Below are 14,030 nucleotides of genomic sequence, written 5' to 3' on the forward strand. Positions count from 1 at the left end.
TTTTCAATAAATTTATTAGCAAGATATAGTTCTTCTCCAACAAAAAGACATTATAACGAAATTAAGCATATACTCCATTATCTTCGAGGAACGATCAACATGGATTTGTTTTATTCAAATAAATCAAATTTTGATCTAGTTGGCTATGCAGATTCTGGATATTTATCTGCTCTACACAAAGCTAGATCTCAAACAGGTTATCCATTCACATGGGGAGGAACTCTTATATCATGGTGATCGGTGAAAACAAACTATAATAGTCACTTCCTCAAATCATGCTGAAATTCTTGCAATTCATGAGGCTAGTCGAGAATGCGTATGGCTAAGATCGATGACTTAGACATTTGTGGAACAAGTGGTTTGTCTTTTAGTAAAAATCTTCCAACAATATTATACAAAGACAATACAGTATGCATATCCCAAATAAAAGAATGATATATTACAGGAGATAGAATAAAGCATATTCCACCAAAGCTTTTCTATACTCATGATCTTGAAGTAAATGGTGACATCACTGTAGAAAAAATTTGTTTGAAGGATAATCTGACAGACATATTTACAAAATCATTACCAACTACAACTTTTAAAAAATTGGTACACAACATTGGAATGTAGTGACTCAGAGATCTCATGTGATGTTTTCATGAGGGGGAGTAAATATATTGTTCTTTTTAAGAGTATCAGATTATATGAAATATGTACTCTTTTTCCTTCATGAGGATTTTTTTCCAGTGGATTTTTTCCTAATAAGGTTTTAATGAGAGATATTTCATATATAATGGAAATCTAAGAGGGAATATTATAAATATGTTAACTTAGGTGTAATGTAGATGCCCATTATTAATATCCGTTGGTCATGTGTCACTTATCAATTACCCCATGTGTTGCCCATGTGTCTCAAGATTACACACTATCAGTATTCATATAATCCACCTCCTAATTGTCAAATTGCCTATAAATAGCGGCATTTTATGGGTTTTTGAAGACATACACATATTGATGATCAATTCAAAAAGATTGGAGAAAGTGGATAAATTCATATTTTGTTATTTATTTATTTATTTATTATTTTAATATTATATTATATTTATTATAATATTATATTTTATTGATATCCATTTTTCCGTTGTACTCCTCAAGTTTACAATATATTTTAGATAACTGGTAACATAAATTAGTGAAAAAATGGGAAATTGTCCAAATAGAAAAATATGCAAACTATTTACATACAATAGCAAAAAAAATGGACCAATGGAAAGCAGCTTTCACTATTTTAAAAATTCCAAAACTACCCCAAAATATTTGAATTTTGTGCGCGATTGTCGATTTTTCCTTCTTCTCCTTCTTTTTTTTTTATTCTCTTCAACTTCACAATTCATTTATTATTTCAATTTTGCTTATCTCCCTCCACCATGCGTTCAATTCCCGAAGTCACTCACGCATCCAGGTATGCTTCATTCCGATTCTCTTTTTTCCAATCTTAGTTTTTTATCTCTCTCTCTCATTTGTTTCTCAATTCATTGTTTTTGGAGTGTGGATCCTTTTTCTCATTGTGTTCTGGAGGGTGAATCCTTCTTTTTCTTTTTCTTTTTCTTCACAATTTTTTTTTCTTTTTTTGTGATTGTGTTTCTTTTTTCTTCTTCTTCTTCATCACAAAATTTTATGTCAAATTTATATATTCCTGATTTTATTTGTCTTATTTTTTTCCCTTCTTCTATAGAGCATCGACCTTTAGTTTCTTTGTCATCAATGTCTATCTTTTTTTTTTCTTGTTTTATTTTGAATTGTATTGATATGTCTATCACAATTACTGGTTTCTTAAATCGGGCACTACTTTATCATAACTCCATCTTTGTCTATAACTTATAGACAGAGATAGAACTTTACCTCTGATTGTGAAATCCGGATTTCCATTTTTCCTACCTTAGCAAGTGGAAGTTAAATCCTATGTTGAAGTGAAGGAAATTTCTAAGTGTTGAGTAGATTTTCCTTGAGTAGTTTTGAGTTAAGCTTTAATTGGTGAAATTTGACTAAGTATAAGGTCAAAAGGACCCATGCGTTAAGAGTTAGGAGACATTAATGCATAAGTTGAAAAGGTAACCATGCGTTTGTAAGGTTGGACGCATGATTGGCCAAAGTATTGGTAAGAGGCATTGCCAAGAGTAACCATGCATTGGAAGCCAAGGAGAAAAATGACTAAGTATCTGACAATGCTTTAATGTGCGCCATGCGTTGGCCATTAGACTTTGAGAGGTTATTTGGGAGGTTAGTAGTACATGCAGCAGCCAAGGTCTTGAAAAGGTTAGAAAATGCATGCGGCAGTCAAATGTATTGAGAGGTTAGAACAACGCATGCGGCAGCCTCAAGTTGCGCATCCAAGGGCACTGGACGTTGGACACGATGGATGCGATGGATGTGTTGGATGCGATGGTTGCGATGGTTGCGTTGGTAGCATGCGGCGATGGATGGCATACGGTGATGGGGGTATGCGTTGATGGTATACGGTAGCACTATGCATTGGTGTCATACGGTGATGCTATGCGGCAGTGCTATGTGTTGATGACATGGGTCGGGCTATGCGTTGGGGGCATGCGGCAGCTTTGCTATGCAAGAGTGTGCGGCCGAGGGCATGTGGTGATGCGGCCTATGGTATGCATGTATGCGGCCGAAGGAAATTCGTTGGTAGTATGCAATGGAGGCATGCGACCGAAGGAATGCATTGGTAGTATGCAATGGAGGCATGCGGCCGAAGGAATGCATTGGTAGTATGCAATGAAGGCATGCGGCCGAAGAAATGCGTTGGTTGTATGCGATGGAGGCATGCGGCCGAAGGAGATGCATTTGTTTTATGCACTGATGTAGTGCAAGGGTATGCGGTGACGCAAGAGCATGCAGTGCAAGGGCATGCGCTGATGCAGTGCGAAGCATGCAACGATGGATGGCATGCGGTGAGGGAGGCATGCGGCGTTGGACGCGATAGTGCTATGCAATGGTATGCCGCGATGGATGTGATGGACGTGATGGACGTGGCAGTGCTATGCGATGGTAAGTAGCGATGGATGCGATGGACGCAATGGATGCGGCAGTGCTACACTATGCGTTGGTGATGCGTTATGCGTTGGTGATGTGCTATGCATTGATGATGTGCTATACGTTGGACATGCAAGGGAATGTAGGCGCATAGGACAAGCTAGTAGTATGCGTTGAAGGAGTGTTGGTCATTATCCTAGTTGAACGCATATTAAGTTGGATGAACGCATATGAAGGATGAACGCATATGAAGGATGGACGCATTCAAGGACGTCATCCAGACATGTGGCTAGTTAGGAGGAAATCTTAAGCCTTAAGCAAATGAAGTGGATGCATAAGAAGACATGCAAATTTGAGGGCTATGCGTTGGTAAAAGGGGAGCAAGACACCTTGGGTTGCGCTGATGCAAGATTGCGGTAATAGTGTAAGGAAGAGACACTTGGACATGTGGCCAAGTAGGAGATGTCGGCCTTAGAGCAATCTTGAATGCATATAAATAGGGCTAAGGACTTCATATGAGAACTCAAATTCTCTTCAAAGGACATAAAGAAGAGTGTATTGGGAGGAGACTATGCATTGGTAGCAAGACCATGCGTTGGTCAAGAGGTTCCAAGAAGGGAGATGCTGTCGGATAGAAAGGACAGGATGTAACATCAACTTGGGACGAGGAGTTCTCCTAGAATACTCATGCGTTTGGAGTGATTCTAAATCCATCTGAAAGCTACGTGAGTCTAGTGTTCAGGGTAGGACTTCCAGAGAAGAAGCTCTAAGGAATCGAGCTGAAGAATGAGGAAAATACAAAGGGGTCGAGCTGTCAGGTAAGCTGGGCCAGTCTTGATATTTTGATGTTTTCGGCCAAACAAAGAAAAGTTATGAGCTAAGATTTTGAGGCAAGCTCCCCGAGAAATTTTAGAGCATATTTGTAGAATAAATAATCTCGAGATAAAGCTTAAAACCATGAGTAATCTGAGCTTTAAATTGAATCTGGAATTTAGGGTTCAAAAGAGGAGCCCGGGAAGATCAAGGAATTTCTAGAGAGAAAGGTTCCTAAACGACCAAGGTGAGTGGTACTTTCCTTTAAGTTTTAAAGCATATATTTTAGAGTAAATTGTATATGCTTGTGTTATGAGTGAGTATCTAGCATGAGAATGAGATGGTGTGATCGGGATGGTCAGGGGTCAATAGACCTAGTTCCTGAGCCCAAAAGCAAAACCTCACGGGATGGTCAAGGGACCGAGAGGTCTAGTTCCTGAGCCTATGGGAGGATCCTCGTATGGGATGGTCAGAGGGCCGAAGGGCCTAGCTTCTGAGCCCATGAGAGGGGAGATATGTACACATAGGTGACAAAGGAAACGTAAAAAGTAAGCTTTGTATTTAGCAACAGTTATCTATCTACCGTGTGTGTAGGTAGACAACATACTCATTCTAAATAGTTATCAGTTTAGCTATCTACCGTGCGTGTAGATAGAGTTGAGAATAGACTCGTTCAAGGTTGAGGTTTGAATGTAACCTCGTATCTGTGATATGCTTGTTTTTATGAGTTGAAATAGACTCTAGAAGTTGCTTACCACTCACTGAGCTTTGTGAAGCTCATTCTGTTATTTCATGTTTTCTTCCCAGGTAGCGAAAGGTGAGGAGTTCCAGGGTGCTGCTAAGGTCAAGGTCTGCCATAAGCCACAATTACACTTCCGGAGGGTTTTACAGTTGTTGTTGTAAACTTTGTAGTTAAGTCTTGGATTTGTATAAACATTACATTATTGTAATAAAAGGGGCCTACTTAATCCGTTGTTGTTTGCCTCCTTGACTTAATCAGTTGGTTGTTGAATTTGTTCATTGGTATCAGAGTTATTTCCGCAAGAGTTATTAGGTAGTAAGTGTCAACAAAAGGGTTGATAACTACTGCAGTCATGCCCTTTCTTAGGCTCAGAGGGTAGTCTGGGGTGGGGTGTGACACTGACTATCACAGATAGATAGAGATAAATGCCTATCTTTGTCTATCTCTTTGTTTTGTCCCTGTTTTGTTTTAAATTGAATTCACTACTTTGTATTGTATCAGCGTGAAAGACTTCTATTAATGGTAGATAAAAATGATATATCACTATCTATGTCTATCACTCATCATTATGATTTTGTCTTTAGGTAATAGGCAGAGATAGAACTCTATATTTTTCTATCCTTGATAGACAAAGATAGATACCTATCTTCGTCTATCTCTTTGTTTTGTTCCTGTTTTGTTTTGAATTGAATTCACTACTTTGTATTGTATTGTATCAGCGAGATAGAACTATTGATTGATAGGCAACGATATATCACTATCTTTATCTATCACTCACTATTGTGATTGGGTCTATCGATGATAGATAAAGATAGAAGTCTATCTTTGCATATCACTAATAGACAGAGATAGAACTCTATCTTTATCTATCAATATATTTATCTATCAGTGATAGACAGTGATAGAACTGTCTATCTGACTATCACTGTCTATCTGATAGACAGTGATAGAGTTCTTTCTTTGTCTATCACTCATAGATAAAGATAGAACTCTATTTCTATCTATCACTATTGGATATTTTCATTATGAGTTTCTTACATAATCTTAGTGATATTTTCATTATGGTATAATCTTTTTTTTCATTTTGCAGAATATCATGACTATTGCTATAGTTGTTTTTTTTTATGGAGGACAATGGAATGATTATCACTTTTGTGGGAATTTTAAGGTTAGTGGAATTTTGGTAGATGGTCAGATAGACTTCAATGGTTTAGTTGGTCTAATATATGAAGAGATTCAATTAGATGGGTTGGTGAATTTGTCAGTTTTATTGGATTTGGTAAAAATAGTATTCAAACTATGGTTCCAATAAAAAAGGACGAAGATGTTTTTTGGTATATGACGTTGGCTAAAGATGCAATCAGTAGACATCCATTAGTTGCTCATGTAAGTGTTTGTTATTTGGAAGAGTCTTTTACTACTATTAGTAGTGTAGGTGACAATGGTGATAGAATGTTATATTTAGGCTCTTCTTTTTTTTTTTTTTTTTCTTCAAATGATGAAGTTATAAAAGATATTTTTTATGGTGATTTCAAGGGAAAATGTATTTGAAAGTAAAGAAGTACTTTCAAAGTGTTTTTATATAAAAGCAGTAAAGAATAATTTTTAATTTAGGATGACAAGATCAAATACGAAGTTTGTTGAGTTCAAATATTTACAAGAAGGGTGCAAATGGTATTTAAGGCATCTCGGTATAAGAATAGTGAATTGTCGATGCTTAGGAAATACATCTCTGACCATGACCGTCCATTGAACACAACTCGAAGCTGTCATAGGCAAGCTTCTTCATCAGTAATTAGCAATTGCTTGATAGATGATTTTAGGTTCATGTCTACTTATCAATCCATTCCTAAAGACATTATCCATAAGGCTCGTACAAAACTTGGAATTAATATGAGTTATCAAAAAGCTTGGAGGGCAAAATAACACATAATAAAGTATTAAAAGGTGATGCAGTTGAATCATACACCTTGATTCCAAGAATTTTTAAAAAATTGAGTGAAACGAGTCCATCCATTTTCCTTAGCAAATTTCTATTACTTTCTATCATAGATAGAAAGTGATAGACAACTATCACTGTCTATCAGTGATAGTTGTTTATCACAGTCTATCTTAGATAAACATGGGTAGTTTTCTATCACAATATATCTTAGATAGACAGCGACAAACATGTATCACTGTCTATCTATACAAATTTGTTACTATTTATGCCGATAGAAATGTTTTTATGTATTTTTACAGGTACCTACACTGCTTTAGAAATGGATGATAGTAGTCATTTCAAGTTTTGCTTCATGGATTTTGATGCATCAATCGACGGGTGGAAGTATTGTAGACCTATCATATCTATTGATGGTGCATTTTTTAAGTGTAATTTTGGTGGCATGCTATTAACAGCCTCATCACTAGATGGTAACAATCAAATATTTTCCCTTGCATTTGCTATCGTAGATTTTGAAAATGATGCATCATGAACATGATTTTTTAAAAACATACGAAGTAATTTTGGGGAACGAGAGAAGTTAGTTATTGTTTCTAATAGGCATCTTAGCATTCCTAAAAAAGTTTTAAGAGTGTTTGCTAAGTTGAGTTATGTGTGTGTATATAACATCTCTTAAGAAACTTGAAACTTCATTTTAAAGATCCATTGCTTGATAAGTATTTTTTTAGTTGTGTCAATGCCTACACTATTAATGACTTTGAATACCACATGAGATCCATGAAGTCAATCTGTCCAAATATTAGAAGTTATGTTAATAGTGTTGGATTTGAGAAGTGTTCTTAAGTATATTCACGAAGAATAAGGTATGGAATAATGACATCAAATGTTGCAGAAAGGGTAAACTCAGTTTTTAAGGGTGTTAGAGAATTACCCACGGCTAGCTTGCTTAGTTCAGTTAGAGATATATTCCAAAAGTGGTTTTATGATTGAAGTAAACCTGCTTTTGCAATGAAAACTCTTTTGACTTCTTGGGTTGAGAACATATTACGACAATAACACAAAAAGTCAAGAAGTTTCTTGGTAAGAATTTTGTATTTTTTTTTTCTTATTTTTGTTGGATATAAAAAATTTGTGGTTTATCAGTGTCTATCTCTGATTTTCACAGATAGACTTCTATTGATTTTTATTGTGGTTTATCAAAGATAGAAAATAATAGTCTATCTCTAATAGACACAGTTAGAAGTCTATCTGTGTCTATCAGATTGATATGGTCTATCAATGTCTATCTTAGATAGGCAGTGATTACCTTTTTTCTTGAATACTTGTTGATATTTATTACCTTTATCGTATTTATCTATTAGGTTGATCCCATTAGAAACACTGAATACAAGATAATGAATGGAGATAAACAATTCATAGTGAAGCTAGACTTGGGATCTTGCAGTAATCGAGTATGGAATTTTGAGGAAATTTCATGTGCACATGCACTTGCTATTCTTCGAATGATTAATTTAGATACCTATTCTTATTTAGCTGATTTTTATTATAGAAGAACATTGTTAGCAACATACAGTAGTTGTGTTCGACCTGTTGGAGTTCATTTAGATTGGAGGACTGAAGATGATGTCATGAAAACATTACCTCCTATTGTTAAACGTCAAGCAGGAAGATCTAGAAAACAAATAATTCCATCTGTAGGTGAATTTAAAGATTCATCACAATGTACTCGTTGTAATCGTAAAGGTCACAATAGTAGGACTTGCAAACTTGAACCAATTAATCAAATGATTTAATCATTATTTTTTTTCATTATAATACATGTATAGACAGATGGATTGACATTAGAGTTTACGAATGATATTGTTTTATTTATTCTATTCTTGAGTGGTAAATACTTTTAATAGTACCTTCACTTTTCAATGGAACTGGAAGAAGCACAAAAATTATCAGTGATAGGCACAGATAGTATCTATCTGACTTTATCTACTGATATCATGTAGGTGAACTTCAACAAGAAAAGCAGTAGATAGACATAGATAGATAATATCTGTGTCTATCATTGTGTATATAGATTATGACATCTATCTGAATCTATCAATAGATAGATTCAGATATATCCAGATAGTTGCAACATTGTCATCATTAAATATACATGATTGTTTTCCTAATTATACATCACACATTCATTGTAACTACATCCCCCCTCTTTTAAGTCAAATCCTTAGATGATAGAACTCTATCATTCATTGAAGTCACCCATCCTTTTGAAAACTCATTCATTGAAGTCTATCATTGTTCATCTCAAATAGAAAATGATAGAACTCTATCACTGTCTACCTCAGATAGACACTTGTAGTACTTTATTTATGTTTATCTCAGATAAACAATTATAGAACTCTATCACTATCTATCTCAAATAGACAATGATATAACTCTATAATTGTCTATCTCGGATAGACACTGATAGTGTTGTGTCTCTATCTATCTCAGATAGGCACTGATAGAGAACTATCACTGTCTATCCTAGATAGACACTGATAGTTTTCTATCTCTATCTATCTCAATTCGAAGTTATCAATAAAAGACTTAGATAGACAAGTATGTATTGATGTTAAAGTTATTCTATAGTTGCTAAAGTTCTTAGACAGATAGTGATAGTAGTTTATCACTATGTATCAATAGATAGACTTAGATAGACAACTATGTACCAACAAGTATATTATTAAATAAGCATTGATGCACAACAAGACAATGAACAAAACGTGTCAATTTTATAAATTCTAGAAGTAGTTGATTGTCAACAAGTAGAAAGAAACTTATAAAGTGTATAAAGTAGAAAACCAAGTACAAAGAAATGTTCAACTTGAAACTTTACAAACTATATAAAGTAATTTTATCAAGATTGAGGTTGAGATTGAGATTGAGATTTAGGTTGAGATTGAGTTTGAGAAATGTTCAAGCTGAAGTTTGAAGTAGTGTCTGTCATCAATTTCACATATTCTTAAGTTGAAATTTGAGGTTGTACTTTGTGCTTCTTATCAGGTTTCTTCCTTTCAAGTTTCTTCTTTGGAGAGACGCTTTTCTTGTTTGATTGTCTAATTCTTTTTTGGTTGGTTTTCATTGTCTCCTTGGTCTCTTCTCCTGAAAGTGTGTGTCTTCTAACACCATAGTTCTAAACCTTTTACACTTCCCCTGCTTTTGTTGCTTTCCCTTCTGTTTTCTCTTTTTTCCTTTTGTTTGAGTCTCTTCATCTGCATCCTTTTCACTATTAATTTCTTCTTCTATTTTATCTTCCTCATTAACAACTTGCTTCCGCTTCTAGTTTCTCTTTGGTCTCTCCTTCTAAAAGAGAATCTCTTCACTCCCTTCCTTATCAGTACCTTTCTCTTGATTAGGCTCTTTCTGAATTTGTTCCTCCTCATTTTGCTCTTCTTCTACTTGATCTGCATCTACTTTCTATTGGTCTTCTTCTACTTGCTCTTCATCTTCTTTCTCTTTCTCAATTTGTTCTTCTTCATTGATTTGCTACAAGAAAATGTTGGAGTTCTTAGAAGAACACTGAATGATAGACAATGATAGGCTCATCATGTCTATCGACAATGATATTTACCTTTTTCTCATTTCTATGTTTTGATTTTTTTTTCTCTTTTTTTTTCTCTTCTTGTTCAACTTATTCTTCTTGAACTTCAACTTCTTCTACTTCAGCTTCTTATTCTTCTTTATCAGTGTCAGCTTTTTCTTCAACTTCATCTTCCTCCTTTCCGTTTCAGTTTCAGCGTCTTCTTCAACGTCATCTACCTGCAAGCATATGATAGAAAGTAAGAATCTTAAAAAACTTAATATTCAGATAGACAGTTATAAAGGGCTATCACTGTCTATCTCAGATAGATAGTAATAGAGGACTATCATTGTCTATCCCAGATAGATAGAAATAGACTTCTATCGGAGTCTATCTCAGATAGACAGGGATAGAACTTTATCACTGTCTATCCTAGATAGAAAGTTATAGTGGACTATCAGTGTCTATCCGCAATAGACATTGATAGTAGTCTATCTTTGTATGTCAACTCTTGTGTTTGAACAAAAAGTAGCTTAAGAAAAGAATCAAACCTCAGGAAACTTTTGTGTTTTGGGTGTTTCCAAATCTATAGTTGTAATCAGATTCAAACCATCTTGCATTTGAAATTGTTGTGTTTGGATCTCAATTTTCTACAAGAAAACAATTTGCGATTGTGTTCTATTTGAAGGAACTCTTATACAAGAGTACCTATGAGCGGAAGCGGATCTTTCCAATTCATTGTGACAGAATTTCCACTTATACATTCAAACATACAGATATGCATTAACAACGCTAAATTACTGGAATGCTTAAAGAATAAATAAACAAGAGACCGAGAGAACATACCAGTTGAATACTTTCTTCATAGAAAATCTCGCTTTCACTAGAACGACAAGCTATCATTCAACAACACCATATCATCTACCACGAACAGTCTCCACACGAACAGATAAAGAAAAGGGACGACACCACCACTTGGAACCCTCAATATTCTCGGAGTGAGAATCCAAAGAGTGGGCTCTATTCGGATTTGGTAAAGGGAAGGAGGAAAATAGATCGTATACAACGATCAAGCAAGTGAGAGAAAGGCTTATCTATCGTATAGACAAAATGCTTGATCGTTTAGGTGAAGTATACGATCGTGTAGGAAAATCTAAGCGATCGTCTAGGTGAAGTATACGATCGTGTAGGAAAAACTAAGTGATCATCTATACGATCATTTAGTAAAGCTCGGGCGCTAAATGATCGTTTAGTAAAAGATAAGCGATCATTTAGTAAGTAGCACGCGTAGGTGTAAGCGATCGTTCAGTAAACAGCACTATCGTATAGGCTTTGATTTACTAAGCGATGACTCTCTAGAATCGCAACACACGGTGAGCTATTTAAGCATCTCAGAATGATTCTTCATCTTACTCATTAGTTACGAAAACAGAAGAGACTCCGGTCAATTATCCCATAACTGTCCAATTAATAAATAATAAATATAATCACATTATATTCATAACCTATGGTTTAATATCATATATTAACCATAGTATTTTTCCTCCACTAGATATAAATGATATTATATCCAATTTCCACCAAATTAATGTATCTCAACATAAAGTCAATTATATCATATATAATCAACTAGTTCAATTATATCATATATAATCGAACTTCCTCTTGTCAATTTGAACATTTCAAACTGACCCAAAAACTGATTCTCAACTTGTATCCAAGCTACCAAAGGGACCTTATGGACCTATGGTTTGAAGCTCAATGGTACGTGAATAACTGACTAAACTCTTTAGCCACGATATCCTCTATCCATTAACTACCAGATACTCCACTAAAGACTGACAATTGAACTCTTCATACCACAGATATATTTCTATGTCCATCGGATATAACCAATCATCAGTACGATGACCCTTCAAAGATGCTCATAAGTATAGCTAGGCCAATTTACCGTTTTGCCCCTGTAGTTACATCTTACTCCTTAAGTATCATCGATCCCTCTAATAAACAATACAAAATTATCCTACTATGTGTGAAAACTTCTCAGGCCATGAGAAGGTGTATGGCGCCACATCGTTCAAGCCCCAGGATCAACCCTTAAGTGAGCAATCTATCTACTTACCCCTACTTTGGGGAAGGAGTGAACTCTATCTTGTGTAGTTGAGTTCTCAGCTCCCAAATCAGACGAATCCCCAAAGTGGTAGGTTTGAGTCGGTGCTCTGGCCACTCGCACCTAAGCAAATCAAAGGACTGCCCTCAATGGCAGGAATTCCCAACTCACTCAAAATTGAAATCATATTACCTATGGTCATCCTAGTGAAGTGAAGTCTCTATCATGAACTAGGTTATATGACGAGACGTTAACACTTCGTGGTCAGGTCTTATACAAACTCTTTGTATAGGATGCCCCCATTCGCATGTCCCCTACACGAATGATCAGGATCAAACCATCTGTGACAAGTCACAACACTTATAACTATTCCGCAAAGCAGGCCGCATCCGTAGTGTTACCAGGATAAGGTTTCCCTCCTATATCCATATACTACATACCAATTTAGTTATCACTTAAGACATCATCTACTTGTATGTCACCACATACATGCTTAAGTTACATAAAGATAACCAGGGATTTTAAGTTTATTGGTTTGTGGTAAAGCAAATAAAACATCCAAATGTGCAAAGTCAAGAAGTGAAGTAAATATCATATATTATACATAATAGGCGTTCGTACAAACTGTTTACAAAATACAGGACACAAGACTCTAGGGCATCAACCTTAACAATCTCCCACTTGTCCTAAAGCGAAGTGAAGTGTATAAAAACAAGTACAAAACAATAAACTAGGGCATAAAAACCCAGTACAATAAAATCTCCCACTTGCCCTAGTCCAGCCGCGGGCAGTCCCGTAGACCCATACTCTGAAGGTGACCCTCAAACACTGTAATCGTGAGAGCCTTCGTAAACGTGTCAGCAACATTGTGCTCTGAGGTGATCTTCGTGACGATCACGTCTCCTCGATGCACTATCTCGCGGATCAGATGATACTTCCACTCTATGTGTTTGCCGCACCTGTGACCCCTGGGTTCCTTGGAGTTCGCCACAACACCACTATTGTCACAATAGAGAGTGATGGGCTTAGACATATCTGGAATAACTTCCAGCTCTGTCAAGAACTTCCTGAGCCAGATGACCTTCTTAGCAGCTTCACAAGCCGCTACGTACTCAGCCTCCATCGTGGAGTCGGTGATGCACCCCTGCTTAGTGCTCCGCCACACTATAGCTCCTTCATTAAGAGTAAATACTGACCCTGAAGTGGACTTTCGAGAGTTCTTATCAGTCTGAAAGTTAGAATCCGTGTATCCAGTAAGGATCAAATTCTGAGACCCATACACGAGCATGTATTCCCTTATTCTTCGAAGATACTTGAGGATATTCTTAACTACAGTTCAGTGACCTTGGCCTGGGTTAGACTGATATCTACTGACTATTCTCACAACATAGCAGATGTCTGGCCTAGTGCAGAGCATCACATACATCAAACTGCCAACGACAGATGCATATAGGACCCATCTCATCTCCTCAACCTTTTGAGGCGTCTTAGGACACATGTCCTTAGACAAAGTAACTCTATGCCTGAATGGCAGTAGGCCCCTTTTGAAGTTCTGCATCAAGTACTTGAGCAAAATCTTGTCAATTTACGATGCCTGAGATAACGCTAGCACTTTGTTCTTACGATCCCGAAAGATCTGTATACCCAGAACAAACTGAGCCTCTCCCAAATCTTTCATTTGGAATTGGGTCGCTAGCTAGTTCTTAACTGCAGTCAGTAGACCTACATCATTCTCAATGAGTAGTATATCGTCTACATGCAATATTAAGAAAGCTACCGAACTGTTGTCTATTTTTTTTTTGTAAACTCAAGGTTCATCAACGTTTTGGTCAAA

At 36.1% G+C, this 14,030-nt stretch overlaps 1 pseudogene; it reads left to right on the forward strand.

The window, feature by feature from the left end:
- The first annotated feature begins 7,295 nt into the window (after window positions 1-7,295).
- Window positions 7,296-8,320, forward strand: LOC150033516 (uncharacterized; annotated as a pseudogene).
- The last annotated feature ends 5,710 nt before the right edge of the window (window positions 8,321-14,030 follow it).

The sequence above is a fragment of the Benincasa hispida genome, chromosome 10 (assembly GCF_027475165.1).
Source record: "Benincasa hispida cultivar pf3 chromosome 10, pf3_genome.v1.1, whole genome shotgun sequence".
In the NCBI taxonomy this organism is placed as follows: Eukaryota; Viridiplantae; Streptophyta; class Magnoliopsida; order Cucurbitales; family Cucurbitaceae; genus Benincasa; species Benincasa hispida.